The sequence below is a fragment of the Mus pahari genome, chromosome X, assembly GCF_900095145.1.
Source record: "Mus pahari chromosome X, PAHARI_EIJ_v1.1, whole genome shotgun sequence".
Classification (NCBI taxonomy): Eukaryota; Metazoa; Chordata; class Mammalia; order Rodentia; family Muridae; genus Mus; species Mus pahari.
In genome coordinates, this window is record NC_034613.1 from 104,951,700 (window position 1) to 104,972,345 (window position 20,646).

At 37.4% G+C, this 20,646-nt stretch overlaps 1 pseudogene; it reads right to left on the reverse strand.

Annotated features, from left to right (window-relative positions):
* Positions 1-3,151: 3,151 nt before the first annotated feature.
* Positions 3,152-7,817, reverse strand: LOC110314476 (annotated as a pseudogene).
* Between the last annotated feature and the right edge of the window lie 12,829 nt (positions 7,818-20,646).

Here is a 20,646-nt window from a genome sequence, read left to right on the forward strand (position 1 = left end):
TTTTTTTTTTTTTTTTTTGGTTTTGGTTTTTGAGGCTGGGTTTCTCTGTACAGCCCTGGCTGTCCTGGAACTCACTTTGTATACCTGGTTGGCCTCGAACTCAGAAATCTGCCTGCCTCTGCCTCCCAAGTGCTGGGATCAAATGCGTGTGCCACCATGCCCGGTGACGACGGTGATGTCTTAAACCATACATGTGAACATAATACTGTTATTAAGATTGCAATAGTGACAAGCTGTCCTTTAAATATTTTTATTAAACCCAGTTTTAATCAGAAGCTTTTATTTACTATCAACATTAGTGAAAAAGCAGATAATAAATGATTGGTAAGTGTCCAGTTCTACTAAACTGGATATATACTAGTTCCTTCGAAACTTGGGAAACATAATGAAAGAGGAGTCAGAGAGAATGTAGAATATAGAAGGTAGGAAGGAATATTCTGTAATGTTGTATTGTGGACATGGCATAGCTAATGGTGTTATGACCCTAAGGCAGATATGGTTGCCTTCAATGGTTGCTCACAGAACAATACCTATAAACATACAGTAATGGATTGACAGAAGTTTATAGTATCCTTCCATTCCTGTTGAACTATTAACAAACTATCAGAGGTCAGGAGTTGTTTTCAGTTGTGTACCCCACTGAGAAGCACATTAAGCAAAATGAATAGTGGTCATACAAATTGTTCAGATTAAGCTGAGTAGGTCTCAAGAAAAAAAGTCATGGATATGGAAGAAGGACTTACAGGAAGTACATTAAGCGATAGAGATGGGAGAAAGATTAGAGAGCGAATATAATAATCGGAATGCTTGTTACTCATATATATGAAAATGTCAAAGAAAAAACTCAGTATATTTTGCTTGAATGTTTGTTTCTTCATTAGGAGGAAAGATAAAGTTTGTTTGGAACCATGTCTTTGTAGACCATTTATACCCTTCCTAACCTTTTTACCCCCTTATTACTATGTTATGAATATATTTTCCTAATAAAATGTAACTAATTTGGGTGAAAATATGTGTGTGTGTGTGTGTGTGTGTGTGTGTGTGTGTGTGTGTGTGTGTGGAGGAGATTTTATATATATTATTATTGTACCTTTAGTGAACATTTTAAAGTTTATGTTTGATTTTATTTTCCATTCCATTATAGATTTTGGTAGAATTATGTTCTTCTATAACATTGCCATAGGAGAACAGATTCACATGCTTCTTTTATATTCCTTGAATACAAAGTGAAAACTATTGAAATACATTTACATGTGTAAAAGTGAAGAAAATTTAATACAATGAAGTTCTATAAATAATTTTACAACAGCTAGGACTATCCAGTACTAGAATACTCTAGTCTCAAGACACACAATAATATCTAAAATCTTACCTATTTTGATCTATGTTTACCAGAAAAAAACTGCAGCAAATGACCCATGAGCTAAAGCCCAACTTTGACATCATTTTTGTACTTTAAAAGAGCCCAATCTCTGTTAACCTTTACAATGCACAGGATATCAAGTCTTTCATCAAGAAATTGTTCCTTCTTTGAAAAATTTTCTGTCATATGATCAGCTCTAAACAAATTCTGTCTTCTCATAGACTATACCATCTTCTCACATGTCACACCCAAAATGACTTCTGATTATAAGAGCAAGAGAAATTGTAGTAAAGAGCACTATCCCCTATGTCCAATTTTTTTCAATGTGAACTAGAGTTTACATTTCCCTTTCTATAACTTCAAACCTAAGTGATCACATAATTTAAGTAGAACAGTGTCAAAAAGGAATATGAATTACAAGTTATATACTGTAAATTGATCAAATAAGTAATAAAATAAAATTCTAATGACTGGTATGTGCTTGAAGAATCTTTTGCTCATTGTTATGGGAACTGGTACTGTTCTGCCAGGATGTGTGCCAATGTGAGGAGAATTCTGAGTAGAGTTCTCAGGAATGCAAATGAACCATGGCTTTGGACAACTGAGACTAAGTGAGTGTTGCAACATTGTAGCCTACAATTGATTATTACACTATTTCTTTGAAAATGTTATTCAGACCATGTCATGATTGAAAGACTTTGTTGTACAGATTTGAGCCTATGATCTCTTATGAACTTGTCTTTTTTTCAGCTTGTTAAAGTTCTTCAAGTGGAAAGACTTTTGAGCATAACAAGACACTGCTGCCCTGTAATTTTTACCTTTTCGTCTTTTTTAGCTGAAACTGATTTCCTTTCATATATTTGGTCTACTGCTTCTTTCTTTGTAAGGCTTTGAATGATAGATGTATTTTTAAAATGCATTTTTAGCCTGAAATTATCTATTATTTTTCTCATTTAATTTTACTTCTATTTATTTGGAAATCATTAATTGAAAAATATAAATTATACATAATCCAAGTACATGTAATGATTTTATGTACTTTTTAACATGATCAAAATAAAATACAAATAATTACACTTTTTATATATGTCCATTGATGCCTATGTATATATATCTGTATAATGAGATAGTTTGAAACTTGATCTAATATCAAATTTGGTAGTGGTGATTACAGCTATGCATTAAGTCCCAATATCGTACTCATAAACTAACACACTCATTCTTTTATATTTTGAGTTGAACACTTCGATTTATATTCATATACTTTGTTTTCTCTTAAGAGTCAAAGCTGCCCAAATTAAAATCTTTATGCTAATATTGCTATATATCCCTTTAAAAGAAATAAAGAAAATATAAGGGTTTTTTTAAATAAAATTCAGGACAGGACGAGACTGAAAACCAAATTCCCGTTTAGTTCCAAATGAAATGGAATGAAGAAAACTTGGTTTCTAACTGGGGTCGAGTGGGGGAGGGACAACAAAACCAAAGCAAAGTCCAAGCCTCAGCATCCTTCTCCCTACCCTGCCCCACCCCACATACCAACAATAGCAGGAACCTAGTGTGTGTGTGGTCTGCTGGAAACATGGACCTGATCTAGGCTCAGTGGCATTGTCCTGTCCTCTGTCCAATGAGACGGCACCAGGGACACACTCTGTTGTCGTGGGATTCTTTGTGGCTAGTGGGTTGTTGGGTGGGGTTTTCAGGATCTTCATGAGGCTACTTGTTTACCCCTACCAGCCTCTCCCACCACCTTTCTCCCCCGGGTAAGGGCTCCACCAAGAGTGTACCCTACTCAGCTGAGGGCTGTAAACTGTCTTCTCTGTCCCACTCTCATCATCTTCAGTCTCTCGATCCTTCCCACTGAACTTGTCATGGGCTCATTTAGAGATGGTACTGGATTTCCTGAATGTGGACCATCCCCACCCTTAGAGAAAGGTTCCTTGGCCTTGGCCTTGGCCTCAATTCATCCATTTGTCGCTGCCCTCATATTCACGGTCGTCACGCAAGTAATACTTCTTGCTCTTGGGTGTGTACTCTGGATCCCATTCTTCTTCCTGGCTTCTCTTTTGAAAATCATTGTTTCTGTTGTTGTTGTCATTGTTACCAGAATAGTTTCCTCTGCCCTAACCTCTCCCTCTTGCTCGAAATTGAAAGGTTCCCCCAACGCTGCCGCCTCTTTCAATCTGTGGTCCCAATCTGGATTTTTCAAAATCTGTGGTGTTCTCCTACCTCTCCGCTGCCTCCTCAGGGTACTCCTCTTCTTTGTAGGAGTGAGAGAACTGGGAGGAGGAGGAGGAGGAGGAGCACTCTTGCTCTGTTGTGCTTCTTCTGCTTCTTTGATCCTCTATGGGTTTTCTCTGTATATTCAGTTGATCTTTCTCTTGAGTGGCTAGAGTCTCTGGAATCCACTGACTCTTGATTTACCTCTCTTAAGAGCTATCTCCTTATGTTTTTTTTACAATGTTCAATATCAAGGCAAAGATCAACAGGTTCTTCTTTGCATTTTTCTCTCAGCCTTGTAGCCAGGTTCCCGTGGACTTTTCAATTCTTCGTGAGTCAAATAATGCTTTCTGAATGTACTTAGGAAAATGTCTATCCTCCTGTGTATCTCTGGGCTTTTCTTATCTTTAGCTGCTTCTTGTTCATTTCCTCTCTTTAGGTATTTAGTAAAGTGTTCATGCAATGTCATTCCCGAGGATCCACAGTGATGCTCTTTAACATGATGAACAATGGCCACTATGTGCTGGGCAAACAAATCCGACGGGTTGAGACTGAACTGGCTGAATATGCTGGAACATGGAATGGAATTCCTGCTCCTGTTGCTATGGACTACATCCCAACAAATCTTTCGTTCCTGAGCCAATAAACCACTGAGTCTTTTTGAGTATGCTGCTCCTCCAGAAGCAGTGCTCTTCTCTGTCTGAGAGGAACCATATATAGAGCCAGTGGCTGGTGGATTCTTACCCACAGGGTTCTTTTTGGATGGACTCAAAGATCCAGAGCCATGGTCGAACTGACCTTGGTGTGCTCCAGACTGATATCCAGCACCACCTGACATAGATGAGCCCATCTGGGATGCATTAGAAAGTGGTGGACTAGTGTTGGCACAGGGCTATGGTGTGGTGACCTTTGTCTAACAACTACAGACGAGGGGGAGTGTTTTGAAAGTTGGGCTTCTCTCCCAGATCAGAAATCAGGGCCTGTGATGCAGAACTGGTGCCATAGGTGGTGGCATCTGGCCATAGCTTTGACCTCTCACACCCTGTTATATCTTGAGAGGTTCCTCCAGAGAAGGGACTTAAGTCTGCTCCTTAGCCTCATCTCCCTGGTTATCACCAGCTGCCTGAGATGGCCGGCTATCCTTGGAAGAGGACTTTTTCTCTTTTGTAGAATTTCACTTAGACGATTCAACTCCGCTGTATTTGGAGGATGATCGGGATGAGGAGCATTTTGGCCTGTCAGAGGATTACTTGTCAGAGTTTCTAGAATGGCCCCTGGACTGTGGTGAAGGGAACCTTCTCTTTGGGGACTGGGATCGAGAACGTCCCGGAAAAGGGCTGAATGTTTGCAGGTAGTTCTGCCAATTGAAACGGTAGTTTCCATAGCCACCTTGGTTATACTGGCCCCATGGATAAAAGCCTCAGTTTTGCCCATGGAAGTAATTGGGCTTCCTGGAGCCTCTGTAGTGACCTCAGAAATCTCTATTCTGTTACACTCTGGGGTGATTCTTTTCTCAGTTATGAACTGGAAAATATATGATCTGGAAGGAGACTTAGAACTCAGCCTGTACTTCCTTGAATGAGAGAGAGATGGGGTTTTGGACCGAGTCTTTGAAAATGAATGAGACTGAGATCTAGATGCAGATCTTGAATGAAAAGTTTCATATCTTGGAAGAGTTTACGTTAGTAGGATAAATGATTCAACTTGAACTGCCTCCGAAAAACACCAGCCACACCACAACATCTCTAATTTACAGTCAGGGTATATTTCTTTTCTTTTTTTTAAAAATAAAATCATTTATTGTAATTAATTTACAATTAGTAATACCACAAAGCTAGTTTAAGAAAGCAACTAAAATATTTAACCCAGTTCAAATGTTGATATATCTAAATGAACGTCTATACAGTTTGTTATTTCTTTTCTTTTTTCTTTTCTTTTCTTTTCTTTATTTATTAGATATTTTCTTTATTTGCTTTTCAAATGTTAGTTCCTTTCCTGGTTTCCCCTCCAAAAACCGCTTACTCCATCTCCCCTCCCCCTGCTCACCAGCCCACCTGCTTCCGATTCCTGGCCCTGGCATTCCCCTATACTGGGGTATAGAACTGTCACAGGACCAAGGGAGTCTCCTCCTACCAAACCCAGACACTATTGTGGATGCCAACAAGGGTTTGCTGACAGGAGACTGATATAGCTGTGTCCTGAGAGGCTTTGCCAGTGCCTAACAAATACAGAGCCAGATACTCACAACCAACCATCGGACTGAGCACAGGGTCCGCAACGAAGGAGCTATAGAAAGAACCCAAGGAGCTGAAGGGGTTTGAAGCTCCATAGGAGGAACAACAATATGAACTAACCACTACACCCAGAGCTCCCTGAGACTAAGCCACCAACCAAAGAAAACACATGGTAGGACTCATGGATCCAACTGCATATGTAGCAAAGGGTGACCTAGTCAGTCATCAGTGGCAGGCTATAATTCTTGACTGGCCAAAGTGACTACAGCTGAAGTTTTGCAATGGCATAACTGGCCTGAACCTCGCCCCTGCCCCACAGTGAACCCCGTGATCCGTCTTTCCAACCATTAACACACTTCCTTATTCTTCATTTTTCTTCAAGTGTTCTCCACTAGACAAGGTATTGGGGTAATGAATATGACCACAGAAAATGATTTCTCCCTTAGAAAATGTCATAATGACATCTATAATTTTAAACAATGAATATATATTCAACATAATTTAAAAGATAAGAGGATTGAAGTTCTTACTTAAAGTGGAAAATAAAGCTTAGATAAATTAACTAGATTTATGAAGTTTTTAGTATCTAATTATATGCATTTATGGTGGTTTAAATATGGTTGGCCCAGAGAGTGCCACTTTTAGGAGGTGTGGCTGTGTTGAAATAGGTGTGGCCTTGTTGGAAGAAGTGTGCCACTGTGAGGGTGGGTTATGTGATCCTCCTCCTTGATGCCTCAAAGACAGTCTTCTCCTAGTGGCCTTCAGATCAAGATATAGAACTCTCAGCATCTCTGGCACCATTCTTGCCTGGTTGCTGCAATGTTCCTGCCTGTCATGTTCCTACCTTGATGGTAATGGATTCAACTTCTGAACCTGTAAACCAGCCTCAATGAAATGCCCTTATGAGAGTTGTCTTGTTCATGGTGTCTGTTCACAGAAATAAAACCCTAAAACAGTATTTAAATATTTCCCCTATTTTTATATAATTACTCTTTTCATTATCAGTAGCTTCAATTATTTTTTCTCACTTTATTTACATCCCAAATTCTGTTCCCCCTCATGGTTCCTCCTTATGAGTCCCTCCTTATGGTACCCTTCTATTTCTCCTCTGAGAGAGTAGAACCTACATCAATATCCCTCCACTCTATCACATCAAATCTGTGCCAGAATAGACACATCATCTCTCACTGAGGCCAGGCAAGGCAGTCATAGAGACTGAACAACATGTCTGCCAGTGACCTTGTTCTAACCATTGTATATTCTTTGCTTGGTGGCTCAGTCCCTTAGGGCTCCCGGGGGTTCAGGTTAGTTTGCTCTGTTGGTCTTCCTGTGGGATTTCCTTGTCTTGGAGCATTCAATCCGTCCCCCTACTCTTCCATAAATGTCTTCTATTTCTGTCCAAATTTTGGCTGGTTGTATGTGCATCTGTTTCAGTCCACTGCTGGGTAGAGACACTCAGAGGACAGTTATACTAGGCTCATGTCTGCAAGCATAAAAGAATAACATCAATAATGTCAGAGATTGTTGCTTGCTGATGGTATTAATTTCTAGTTTGGCCAGTTATTGGTTGGCCTTTCTTTTAGTCTCTACTCAATCCCTGCATTTCTTTTAGACAGGACAAAGTTTTGGTAGAATGTTTTAAGGGTCGGTTGGTGTCCTTATCCTTCCACTGAGTATCCTGCCTGGCTATAGGAGGTGGCCTTTTCAGGTTCCATGTATCCACTTTTAGGTATCATGGCTAAGGACATACACATTGATTACTGGGAGCCTCTTATATCCAAAATCCCTGGGAAGTCCTATGAATTCCCCCTTCCCCAAATCTAGGCAGTTGCAGATATCCATTCATGTTCCTTACCCTCTGGTCCCCTGTCCTGTCTCTTTCCATACCTGGTCCTGCCTCCTCATTCCCATCTGCCTAACTGCTCCTACCCATTTCCCTCCTTCTGTATGCCTCCTATGACAATTTTGTTTCCCTTTCTAAGTGTGATTCGAGCATCCATGTTTGGGTCTTCTCTTTTGTTTAACTTCTTAAGACCTGTGGTGGTGTAACATAGGCATTCTGTACTTTATTACTAATCAATGTTACATATTATTCCTGTCCTTTTCATTCTGGGTTACCTCATTCAGGATGATATTTTCTAGTTACATCAATTTGACTGCCAATTTAATAATGTCCTTTTATTTAATAGCTGTATACTCTTGCATTGAATTAAAAAAAAACACATTTTCTGTATGAATACTTCAGTTGAGAGACAACTGTGTTGTTTCTATTTATTGACTATTATGAATAAATCTGCTATGAACATAGTAGAGCTTGTGTCCTTGTGGTATGGTGGAGCATCTTTTGGAAATAGGCCCCAGAACAGTAAAACTGTAACTCCTTCAGGTAGAACTATTTTCAATTTTCTCAGAAAAGGCCAGATTGATTTCCAGAGTGGTTGTGCAAGTATTCAACCTTCACATCCTTGATATCATGTGCTGCCCTTGAGTTTTTGCTTTTAGCCACTCTGATTGCTGTGGGATAGAATTTTAGAGTTGTTTTGATTTGCACTTCCATGATGACTAAGGATGTTGAAGATGTCTTTAAGTGCTTCTTAGACATCTGAGTTTCTTCTGTTGAAAATTCTTTGTATATCTCTGCACTCCACTATTAATTGGGATATTTGGTTTGTTGGAGTTTAACCTCTTAGTTCTTTATACATTTTGGTTATTAGCCTGCTGTCAGATATAGGGTTAGTGAAGATATTTTCTCTACCTTTAGGGTGCCATTTGGTTCTGATGACAGTGTACTTTGCCTTGTATAGCCTGCTCTTTTTCATTAGGTCCCAGCTATCAATTGTCTTAGGCAGGGTTTTACTGCTATGAGCAGACTCCATGACCAAGGCAACTCTTTTAAATGACAACATTTCATTGAAGATGGCTTACAGGTTGAGTGGTTCAGTCTATTATCACCAAGGTGGGAGCATGGTAGCATCTAGGGCAGCATGGTGTAGGCAGAGCTTAGAGTTCCACATCTTCAAATGAAGGCTGCTAGTGGAAGGCTTACTTCCAGGAAGGTAAGATAAGTCATGCTTCATTTTTATGAAATTCTAAAAAGTCTTCATTTTCTTTATTTCTTTCCTGACCAAGTTACCATTGAGTAGAGAGTTCCTCAGCTTCTATGTTTATGTGGTGTTTCAGTTGTTTTGGTTGTTATTGAAGACCAGCCTTAGTCTGTGGTGAACTGAGAGGATGCATGGGGTTATTTCAACCTTCTTGTATCTATTGAGGTTTGTTTTGTGTCTGATGATTTGTCTAGTTTTGGAGAAGTTACCATGACATACTGAGAAGAAGGCATATTCATTTGTTTTAGGGTGAAATGTTCTATGGATATCTGTTAAATCCATTTGCTTCATACGTTTTGTTAGTTTCTTTTTCTTTTTTTACATCATCCTTTTATTTTCTTTAAGTTTTACAACTTGGATATTTTTTTACATTTCAGCTGTTTTCCCCTTTCCAGGTCTCCCCTTTGGAATTCCCATATTCTATCCCCCTCTCTTGCCTCTATGAGGGTGCTCCCCCCCACTCCCATCCTCCTGCCCTGGTATTCCCCTACACTGGGGCATTGAATTATCAGACCTTCAAAGAAGACCCAATACCAATGCTCTTCAAACTATTCCACAAAATAGTAACAGAAGGAACATTACCCAGTTCATTCTATGAAGCCACAATTATACTGATACCAAAACCACACAAAGACCCAACAAAGAAAGAGAACTTCATACCAATTTCCCTTATGAATATCGATGCAAAAATACTCAATAAAATTCTTTCTGACCGAATCCAAGAATACGTCATAATGATCATTCAGCATGGTCAAGTAGGTTTCATCCCAGGGATGCCGAGATGGTTCAATATATGGAAATCCACCAATGTAATCCACTATATAAACAATCTCAAGGGAAAAAAAAAAACACACGATCATTTCCTTAGATGTTGAAAAAAAACATTTGACAAAATTTAATATCTCTTCATGTTAAAAATACTGGAAGGATCAGGAATTCAAGACCCATTCCTAAACATAGTGAAAGCAACATACAGCAAACCATTAGTCAACATCAAATTAAGTGGAGACAAACATGAAGAAATCCCACTAAAATCAGGTACTAGACAAGGCTGCCCTTTTACTATCTATTCAATATATTACTTGACGTTCTAGCAGAACAATTACACAACAAATGGAGGTCAAAGGGATACAAATTGGAAAGGAAGAAGTCAAAATATCACTATTTGCAGATAGTATACGTAGGTAACCACAAAAACTCCACCAGAGAACTCCTACATCTGACAAACAACTTCAGCAATGTGGCCAGATATAAAATTACTTCAAACAAATAAGTTGTTAGTTTCACTGTGTCTCTCTTTAGTTTCTGTAATCTGTCCATTGGTGAGAGTGGGGTATTAAAGACTCTCACTACTATTGTGTGAGGTTCAATGTGTGCTTTGGACTTTAGTAACATTTCTTATGCAAACATGGATGCCCTTGCTTTTGAGATATAGATATTCAGAATTAAGAGTTAATCTTGGTATATTTTTTTTATTTTTGGATATGATGTGTCCTTCAGCCTTTTTGATAACTTTTGTTTGAATGTAAATTTTATTCGATATTAGAATGGATACTCTAGCTTCTTCCTTGGGACCACTTGCTTAGAAAGTTTTATCCAGGCTTTTACTCTGAGGAAGTGTTTGTCTTTGTCTCTGAGGTATGTTTCCTCTATGGATTAAAATGCTGGGTCCTGTTTATATATACATTGTTAGTCTATATCATTTTGTTGGGGAATTGAGTCTATTGATTTTAAGCAATATTAAGGAACAATGATTGTTCTTTCCTGTTATTTTTGTTATTAGATGTGGAATTAAGTTTTTGTGGCTGTCTTATTTTGTGTTTGTTGTGAGAAGATACATTTCTTGCTTCATCTTGATCATAGTTTCCCTCCTTGTGTTAGACCTTTTCTTCTATTATCCTTTGTATGGCTGGATTTTTGGAAATGTATTGTATAAATTTGTTTTTGTCATGGAATATCTTGGTTTCTCCATCTGTAGCAATTGAGAGTTTTGTTGGGTATAGTATCCTTGGCAGATATTGTTGTTCTCTTAGTGTCTCTATGACATCTGCCTAAGATCTTCCTGCTTTTAGAGTCTCTGGTGAGAATTCTGATTTAATTCTGATAGGTGTGCCTTTATATGTTACTTGACCCTTACTGCTTTTAATATTCTTCCTTTGTTCTGTGCATTTGGTGTTTTGATTAGTATGTGATGGAAGGAATTTCTATTCTGGTCCAATCCGTTTAGGGTTCTGTAGGCTTCCTGTATGTATATGGGCATCTACTGTATATTTAGGGAAATTTTCTTCTATAATTTTGTTATAGATGTTTACTGGCCCTTTGAGTTGGGAATCTTCACTCTCTTCTATACCTTTTCTTAGGTTATGTGTGTTTTAATTGTGTCCTGGTTTTCTTGAATATTTTCATTTAGGAGCTTTTTTCTTTTTGTATTTTCTTTGACTCTTGTGCCAATTATTTCTACAGTATCTTCTACACCTGAGATTCTCTCTGCTATCTCTTATGGTCTTTTTGTGATACTTCCATCTTTGACTCCTGCTCTCATTCCTAGGTTTTTCCATCTCTAGGGTTGTCTCCCTTTATGATTTCTTTATTGTTTCTATTTCCATTTTTAAATCCTAGATGATTTCATTCAATTACTTCGCCCGTTTGGTTTTTCTGTAATTCATTATGGGATTTGTCTGTTTCCATCTTACCTATTAACCTATTACCTATTTACCTATTTACCAGTATTCTCCTGAATATCTTTAAGGGAGTTATTTATGTACTTCTTAAAGTCTTCTGTAATCTTCATGACATGGGATTTTAGATCAGAATCTTTTCCGGTGTGTTGGAGTATCCAGAGTTTGCTGTGGTTGGAGAACTGGGTTCTGTTAATGCCAAATAGCATTAGTTTTTGTTGCTTATGTTCCTGTGCTGCTTCTTACTATCTTGTTTTCTCTGATGTTATCTGTCTTTGCGGTCTCTGACAGAAGTCTGTTCCCTCCTGGGAGCATATCATTCTGGATCTGTGAGAACTCTTGGAGCTCAAGTAGCCCCTGTGTATGATTGAGTTGGGGAGTGCTGTAGCATGCTGTAGCATAACTTCCAGGTAACAGATGCAAACTGGAAAGATCCTGTCCCTAGCTGACCAGAGATTTCCCCTATCCCTTAGGCTCTGGGCATATCCCAGTTAGGCCAGGTATTAGGGGGTAGTTGTGGACTCACTTGTGTGAGTTGTGAGACTGAGTATGTCAGAACTCCTCTAGGTCAAGCTGCCTCTGGGTGTTATTGGAATGTGGAGTGCTGTAGCACAGTGTCTGGTCCAACATCTGTTAATTTCATTGTTCTATGTTTAGTTTCTCTTTTAATGAGCTATCCATCAGTTAGAGTGGAGAGTTGAAGTCACTCACTATTACTGTGTGGAGTTCAATGTATGTTTGGAGCTTTAGTAAAGTTTCTTTAATGAATGACATAGAAATTCACAACTGAGAGGTCATTTTGGTGGATATCTTCTTTGATGTGTATGAAGTGTTCTTCCCCATATATCTTTCATTAACTTTTGATTGAAAGCCTATTTTACTAGATATTAGAATGGGCACTCTAGCTCTTTTCATGGATCTGTTTTCCTGGGAAATCTTTTTCCAACACTTAACTCTGAGGCAGTATGTATCTTTTTTTTTTTTTTTTTTTGATGTGTAATTCTTTTATACAGAGAAGTGATGGAACCTGATTCATGTCCATTCTGTTAGTCTGTGTCCTCTTATCGGTGAATTGAGTCCATTTATATAGAAAGATGTTAATGCACAATGATTGTTAGTTCCTGTCATCTTGTTTTTGAATGTGTTACTCTGTGTGTGTGTGTGTATATATGTGTGTGTGTGTGTGTGTGTGTGTGTGTGTGTGTGTGTGATTCTCTTCTTTTTGTTTTGCTGAGATGGTTAATTTCTTGTTTTTTTTTCCTTGGGTGTGGTTACCCTCCTTCAATTAGAGTTTTCCTTCTAGTATCCTATGTAGGGAAGGTTTATTAGAAAGATATTGTTTAAATTTGATTTTGCCATACAATTTCTTGGTTTCTCAATCTATAGTTATTGAGAGTTTTGGTGATTATAGTAGTCTAGGCTGACATCTGTTGTCTCTTAGAGTCTGTAAGACATCTGTCCAGGAACTGCTGGTTTTTATAGTCTCTCTTGAGAAGTCAGGTATAATTCTTGTAGGTCTGCCTTTATATGTTACTTCACCTTTTTCTCTAACATCTTTTAATACTCTCTCTCTGCTCTGAGCATCTGATATTTTGATTATTATATGGCAGGAGACTTACCTTTTCTGTTCCAATCTATTTGGTGTTCTGTATGCTTCTTTTTTGTTTATTGTTCTTTCTTTAGGTTAGGGAAGTTTTCTTCTACAATGTTGTTGAATATGTTTTCTGGCACTTTGAACTGAGAGTTTTCACCCTCTCCTATTCGTAGGTTTGTTATTTTCACTTTGTCTCAAATTTCCTGGATATTCTGTGTTAGAAACCTTTTAAATTTTGCTCTTTCTTTGATCAATGTACCCATTTCTTATATGGCATCTTCTATGCCTGAGATTCTCTCTTCCTTCTGTTATATTCTGTTGATGTTTGCATCTATAGTTCGTTTTCTTCCTTGGGTTTTCTGTCTCCAGGTTTGCCTCCATTTTTTTTTTTAATTGTTTCTATTTCCACTTTTAGATCTTGGACTTGTTTTTAATGATTTGCATTATCTCTTTGTGTTTTCCTGTATTTCTCTAAGGGGTTTATTTGTTTCCTCATTAAGAGCTTCTACCTATTTGTGTTTTCCTGAATTTATTTAAGAGAATCATTTATATCCTATTTAAAGGGATATATCAACTTGATGGAATGGGATTTAAAGTCACTAACTTGCTCTTTAGATTTGTTGGGATATCCAGGGCTTGCTGTAATAGGAGAGCTGAGTTCCAATTGTGCTATATTGCAATTACTTCTATTGATGTTTTTGCACTTACCTTAGCCATATTGTTGTCTCTGGTGTTAGCTGGTCTGGGTTTCCTGAGTTTGATCAGGCCTCATCAGAGTTATGTGGAGCAGTGTATCTTGGACTTGTAGCAGGCTTCCTGGGACCAGTTTCAATACTTAAACACCAAAATTGAGATTATTTAATCTGATATCATGCATTTTAATATTTTAATTTATTTTGCTGGATCATTAAATTTATTTCAGTTTTCCTAGACTTATCCAATAGTCTTCTATCTCCTTGACCTGGACAATAAATTCAGTCATTTTCTTTTTTTCTCTCTTACTATAATATAAAACATTTAAAACTATAAAAACTATTAAAAGTATATTTTTCTATATAATACTTTTGCTGTTTTCCACATGAATGAACACATGCTAATATTATATTTTATATTTGATGGTTTGTAATTTATTTTGTTATGTCTTTTATAACTTAGAAGACAATAAAATTTATGTTTCCTTACATGGACTCATATAAGAGAATTTTAGAAAATATTTTACTGGGCTTCTTAATTGCTTCTATTGAAGTTAGAAAACAGAATTTGTATATTGGTAAGTCTCTTATGCTCTTGTTTTAGGTTAGTTATTTTAATTGTGCATAATTGCTTCAAAGAAATTTTTATATTATACTGAAGTTCCATCTTGAGAAAGTCATATAAAACATGCATTTCTGTAAAAGACAAGGACAAAATCAGGAATCATAAAATACAGCTTTTCTAAGTGGTCTTATGTGATAATGAGAAAATTAAAACTTGAGAAATGAAGTTGCTCCAGCTGACGCAGACATGTGGGTTCACTGATTAAGTTTCAAACAATATTAGATGGCTCTGATTCTACCTCATTTGAGTCCATTAAAAAGTATGTTTTTTTCTGGATAATAGACACAGAAACCACAGGCAAATAATGAATTGAATTATTCTTACATAGTACATTACATGAAATTAATAATAGTTGTCAATTGTTCATACATTCACAAATATACTAAAAGGGGCATATTTATTAAAGGTTCATTACATCAATCAAATAATTATCTTATTGAATTTATTCATACATGTCAATTAAATAAAGCATAATTATGTTCAAATCTAAATTCATATAATTATCAATTTGACATGCTTCTAACTTTGCAAGATTTACTAAGAGTACCTATTATCAATGAGTCATTTTCTTTGTTGTGTAGCATATATATTTGCTTTATGAAAATGAGTGATAAATAATTTGTTTTTTGTCATATTACTATTTATTACTGTGGATCTTATTTGTGAACACTTGCATGTAATATCAAAATTTGGACCTGGGTATTGTGGAACATGCCTTTAATCTCAGAAAATTCAGGTAGACCTCTGTGAGTTTAAGACCAGGCTAGACTATATAAAAAATTCAGGGCCAGCCAGGTCTAAATCACGAGAGAAACCCTGTCTTGACAATGAAAACAAACAAACATATAAAACAAAAATCGACAAAATGACTAAAATTGGGCTGTAATTTTACTGTCTTAGAAGTTTATATTTCTGACTGTACTGTGATTTCAATTTATAATCACAGCCTTGAAAACCTTGTCCTCTATCACTGAGCTCTACATTTAGTTCTCTGTCTTAAATGTTTCCTAAAGGCTTTTGATATTAAATTTGATAGCAACAGGTTTTAGTAAAGCAGTTTGTGGTATATCTGTTCTCTATATCCTTACATTAAATTAAAGTGGATGCTATTTCCTCTTAAGATAGTGTATATTTTTTATAGGATCATTGTGGTTGGGAGTTTTCTTTGGGAGAATGATTCTAATTAATGTTTCAATATACTTAGTTCTTGGATTTTTGTTTGTATGCAGCAGAAAGTTATATTATTTATTTTTATGTTTGTGGTCATTTTGTCTGTGTCAGAGCACCATGGCTGAGAGGTATTTGTGGGGGCCAGAAACAGACATTAGACCTTCTGCAACTGGATGTAGAGATATGATTCAACCTGTCGGTGATGGGAATTAAACTCAGGTCTTTTGTAATAACAGCTTTGGTAATTAACCAGTGAGTTATGTCTCCAACCCCTAATTAATGTTAAAATTGATGTATATTTATAATATTTATAATATATTCAATAAATAAAAATAAGCTCTATAGTTATATGATTTTGCATTTATTATTATAGATCTGAGATTTTTTCCCTTTTTTATTAGATATTTTCTTTATTTACATTTCAAATGCTATCCTGAAAGTTCCCTATACCCTCCCCCCGCCCCTGTTCCCCTACCCACCCACTCCCACTTCTTGGTTTTTATTATTCCTACATATATATTTACCTCATGCAACAGAAATATAACAGAAGTGGATTGCTTATTCCTCAACTACATTAATATTTTCTATGTACTCCCTTGCTATGAATTTACAGTTTAAATTTAAATGGCAAAATGATATAATTCTACATGACAATTTTTGGAACTGAATTTATGATTCATAGCACGAGAATTATTTTTGTCATTTGAAAAGATATACTTAAAAACTGACATCAACAGTCAGTATACTTATTTTTTTAAGTTATATGCTAATTTTTGACTATCCTCTGATATCATTATTATAATTTTATTAGAATATAGAACTTAAGTGTAGAAAAATAAATGAGTTCTTCAGAAAATGGACAAGGAGGGGAGACAGCTTAAGTGGCTGTGGAGGGGTGGGGGAAATTTTTTCTCCTGCTACATCCACAAGTAAGTCCCAAGAGACCATGACTCCGGGGCACACATACGGGCACAGAAACAGGAGTTGAGGCACACGGCCTCTTCCTGATCCCCACAAGTCACTTGTCTTTATCAGTGCCCTACAAGAGTAACTGGTGAAAAGTGAAACTGAAATGGGTCAAGACCCTTGCACCGTTATCTTCACTTCCTGTAATGCTGAGCAACATGTAATATGAGTGTTGGTGTTGCCACACTGTTACTTACAGGATTACAGTTTTTGCCAGTTTCCTACAGAATTCTTTGCCTTTCTTAATTTATGTGTGACTCAGATTTGTGTTCTTTTTGCACACACAGTATATTCTCTCCCAAAGACTGTTCTTACCTGAGCTGTGTCTTTTGTGTTATGCCTGCATTTTATTTTTATTGTTTTAAGTTATTTCTTTTTGTTTTTGATTTTTTCTTAGTTATTTTCTTTATTTACATTTCAAATATTATCCATTTTGCCAGTTTCCCCTCCAAAAATACCATATACCATTCCTCCTCCCCCTGAGGAGAGTGTCCCTTCTATGAGAGTATTCCCCCACCTACCCACCTACTCCCTCCTTACTGCCTTAGCATCCCCCTTGTCAGTGGCATCAAGCCATTAAAGGACTAAGGGCCTCCACTCCAATTGATGCCAGATAAGGTAATCCTCTGCTACATATGCAGCTACTCTTTGGTTGGTGGTTTAGTCTCTAGGAGTTCTGAGGGTACTGGTTAGTTCATATTATTGTTCCTCCAGTGGGGTTGCAAATCCCTTGAGCTCCTTAAATCCTTTCTCTAACTGCTCCATTGGCAACCCTGTGCTCAATCCAATGGGTGGTTGTGAGCATCCATCCACCTTTGCATTTGTGCCTGCATTTTTAATTAGATGCATTCTCTTATTGGTGGAACTTTAAATGGCCAGTAATCTTTTACAGAAGAAATTTTTGATATATAAAAACACAGGATATATATATATATATATATATATATATATATATATAAGCTCATCTAATTACATGAGTAGAAGCACATATTGTGGAAACTAGTTAAACTATGTGTTTTACTTTTAATATTGTAAAATGGAAATTAAAGTAATGGCAATTAATTTCGTACAGTTTTAAAATGATAACTAAAATTGCTTATAGGAGTAAATGTAGTCTAAAATGGTACTAAAAAGCTTCTCTAAAGAACACCATCAGTAGTACAAGGAGACAACCCAGAGAATGGGAAAATAGGTATTGTCTATTCAATAGAGGTCTAATATTTAAAATAGATAAAGTAATCAAGAAACCAGACAACAATACCCCAAATAAACCAATTAAAAATGGAGTACAGCCCAAAGGGCTGAAGGGGTCTGAAGCCCCATAGGAGGAACATCAATATGAACTAACCAATACCCCCAGTGGTCCTTGGAACTAAACCCCCAATCAAAGAAACACACGGTGGGACATGTGGCTCTAGCTGCGTATGTAGCTTAGGATGGCCTAGTTGGTCATCAGTGGGTGGAGAGGCCCTAGGTAATGTGAAGTTTCTATGCCCCTGTATAGGGGAAGGCCAGGACTGAGAATGGGAGTGGGTGAATTGGGAAGCAGGGGAAGGGGGTAAGGGATAGGGGTTTTTTGGAAGGGAAACTAGGAAAGGGGATAACATTTGAAATGTAAATAAAGAAAATATCTAATAAAAAAAGAAAAAATGGAGTACAGATCTATATAAAAATTTTGAAACAACAATCTCAAGTTTCTGAGAAACACTTAAATGAATGTCCCCATATAGTCATCAAGGAATTACAAATCAAAATGCCTTCGAGATTCCATCTTACACCTGTCAGGATGGCTAAGATTAAAAAAAAAAATAACCCCACAATAGATAGGTCATGCAGATGAGGATATGGAACAAGAAGAACACTCTCCCATTGTGGTAGGGAATAAGAACTTGTATAGTTACTATAGAAATCAATATAACAGTTCTTCAAAAAACAAAAAAAAAAAAAAAAAACTGGGAATCAATCTAACTCAAGACCCAGCTATACCACTCTTATGCATATACCCAAAGGATGCAGCATCCTGCCAAAGAATACTTGCTCAACTATCCACATTTATAGCTTTATTTATAATAAACAAAAATTGGAAAAAAAAACAAGTTGTCTCTCAACTGAAGAATTTGATAAATAAAATGAGGTACAAGGTACAGCCACACAATAAAGTGCTACTCAGGTGTTAAAAAAAAATGACTTAATGGTTTCTGGTTCTCAGAGCTGATCCTGTGCCATAGTGCTTCATATCCAAATACCTCCTCCATGAGAGAGCTGTTCTTCCAGGAGTGCGGACTTGCCTGTGAGCACAGATATGAGCACCACTTCTGCTCCTAGGGACCTGCCCTGAACCCTCAGGACACAGGAAACAGGAACAGTCTGGGACAGGATCCTTCAGGTTTCAGTCCTTACCCAGAACTATCACTGTGCATAGATCTTCATACACAAATACCATCAGGAGAGAGCTGGTCTCCCAGGAGTAAAAACACACCTGTGAGCACAAGTAAGACCACCACTTCTGCTCAAATTCCTAGCACAAGAGGGACCCACACAGCCATCAGGACACAGGAACCAAGAAACAGCCAGGGACAAGATCTTTCCTGTTTCCTTCTGCACCCAGGAGCTGAACCTGTGTCACAGCTCTCTATACCCAAATTCATCCAGAAGAAAACTAATCTCCCAGGGGTACTTACACACAGGCTTGCAGGAAGTAAAAGAAACAGTCAGAGACAGTGAGACAAGCTAACACCAGAGATAATCAGATTGCGAGAGGCAAAAGAAAGAACATAAGCAACAGAAAGCTAGGTTACTTGCCATCATTAGAACCTAGTTCTCCCACCACAGTAAGCTCTGGTTACCCCAACACTGGAGATAGAAAACCTAAGGAGATCAGGAGTGATAGATACAAGCATCACTAAGAGACTAAAAGAGATAGAAGAGAGAATCTCAGGGGCAGAAGATACCATAGAAAACATTGACACAATGGACAAAGAAAACACAAAATACAAAAAGCTCCTAACACAAACATCCAAAAATTTCAGGACACAATGGGTAAACCAAACCTAAGGATAATAGGTATAGAAGACCGTGAAGATTCCCGACATAAAGGGCTAGTAAATACCTTCAACAAAATTATAGACAAAAACTTCCCTAATCTGAAGAAAGAAATGCCCATAACATCCAGAGACTACCCCACCCTGGGATCCATCCCATCATCAGTCACCAAACCCAGATACTACTGCACATGCCAACAAGATTTTGCTGAAGGGACCCTGATAATAGTGGTCTCTTGTGAGGCTATGCCAGTGCCTGGCAAACACAGAAGTGGATACTCACTGTCAGCTATTTGATGGAACACAGGGTCCCCAATGGAGGAGCTAGAGAAAGTACCCAAGGAGCTGAAGGGGTCTGCAAACCTATAGGTGAATCAACAATTTGAACTAACCAGTATCCCCAGAGCTTGTGTCTCTAGCTGCATGTGTAACAGAAGATGGCCTATTTGGCTATCATTGGGAAGAGAGACTCCTTGGTCTTGCAAACTATATATGCCCCAGTACAGGGGAATGCCAGGGCCAAGAAGTGGAGTTTGTGGGTAGGGGAGCAGGGGTGTGGGGGAGGGTATAGGGAACTTTCGGGGTAGCATTTGGAATGTAAATAAAGAAAATATCTAAAGAAGAAGAAGAAGAAGAAGAAGAAGAAGAAGAAGAAGAAGAAGAAGAAGAAGAAGAAGAAGAAGAAGAAGAAGAAGAAGAAGAAGNAAAGAAGAAGAAGAAGAAGAAGAAGAAGAAGAAGAAGAAGAAGAAGAAGAAGAAGAAGAAGAAGAAGAAGAAGAAGAAGAAGAAGAAGCCTTTATAACTCCAAATAGATAGACTGGACCAGAAAAGAAATTTCTTCTGTCACATAATAGTAAAGATACCAAATTCACAAAACAAAGAAAGAATATTAAAAAGCAGTAAGGGATAAAGGTCAAGTAACATATAAAGGTAGACCTATCAGAATTACACTAGACTAA